Raw genomic sequence first — 1,118 nt, 5'->3', positions numbered from 1 at the left:
GATTCGACAAATTGCGGTCTTCAGTACCGCTTGCCTGACCGGTATCAATATTTTCATTACTTCGAGCGGTTTTTTTTTCTTATTGACACTTGAACATTATGAAAATTCCTGCATATATCTTTCTGTGATAAATTTTAAAAAAATACTGAATACAATGAAAAAAACCGACCGAGACGACACTTGAAAATCATATCATCCCTTTTAACCGTTATATATATTATAAGATCTCGAACGTTTCCCTCTTGCCAATAAAAACTTCGTTGCAAACTTAACATAACTTGTCCAGGGTATAAATATGCCAATTTTACACTCATAGATGCTAGCCGTGTGAGTGCTTACTGAAAACAATGTGCTGAGAAGTTTATTAGCTGTTATGCGTCGTTATATTCACCAGGTTGGATTGTGTGCAATCGGTATCCGTTGATTGGGTTCGGAAATTACCGTTCCGTACATATTAAACAAAACACTTTTCTAGTGTAGGTGTGTAGGTGTGCAGGTGCGTTGTGGTACTTAAAAATCCCATGCTATTGTATCAAATCGAGAAAAAGTTTTGATGCTACCACAAACTTTTTGGGAAGGCTAATATCAGTTTARACTTTGTTTTCTAGTTCGGCGAAGGTAAGGCTACCATGATATTTCACGCAAAGGCTGGAAATGAAAACCCCTGAATGTTTCCAAAGTGTGATTGCAGGAGGTATGTAATTTATTATTTCAGCTTCGATTAGAATTAAACCAACGGAGTAGAACTGTGCATCTCCAAAGAATACACACGTTCACCGTTACAAACTAGTTGAGTATCCACAATTCTAAACTCCTTAAAAAACTTCAAAAATATATCAAATCAATAAAATCTTGCCTTTTTAATTATATTTGAATGTGATGTAAAACCCTCGAAACATTGATAAATACTTGTATTTACGAAATTTATTTTCTAAAAATGGTTCTTTTGGACAGATTAGGATTTAAAAACTCAATACTTACGTTGTATGATCATCACTTCCAAACTGCAAAAAAATTTAATTAATGTAAACAAAAGCTCAACTTAAATAACCCCTTTGGAATTAATTCAAATATGACTGTAAAAAATTTACATTAATAATGTCCACAATTCTCTTATC

This window comes from Bactrocera latifrons, unplaced genomic scaffold (genome assembly GCF_001853355.1).
Source record: "Bactrocera latifrons isolate USDA-ARS-PBARC rearing strain unplaced genomic scaffold, ASM185335v1 scaffold_22, whole genome shotgun sequence".
Lineage (NCBI taxonomy): Eukaryota > Metazoa > Arthropoda > Insecta > Diptera > Tephritidae > Bactrocera > Bactrocera latifrons.
The sequence above is the reverse complement of the archived record's forward strand: the minus strand, read 5'-3'. Positions refer to the sequence as shown.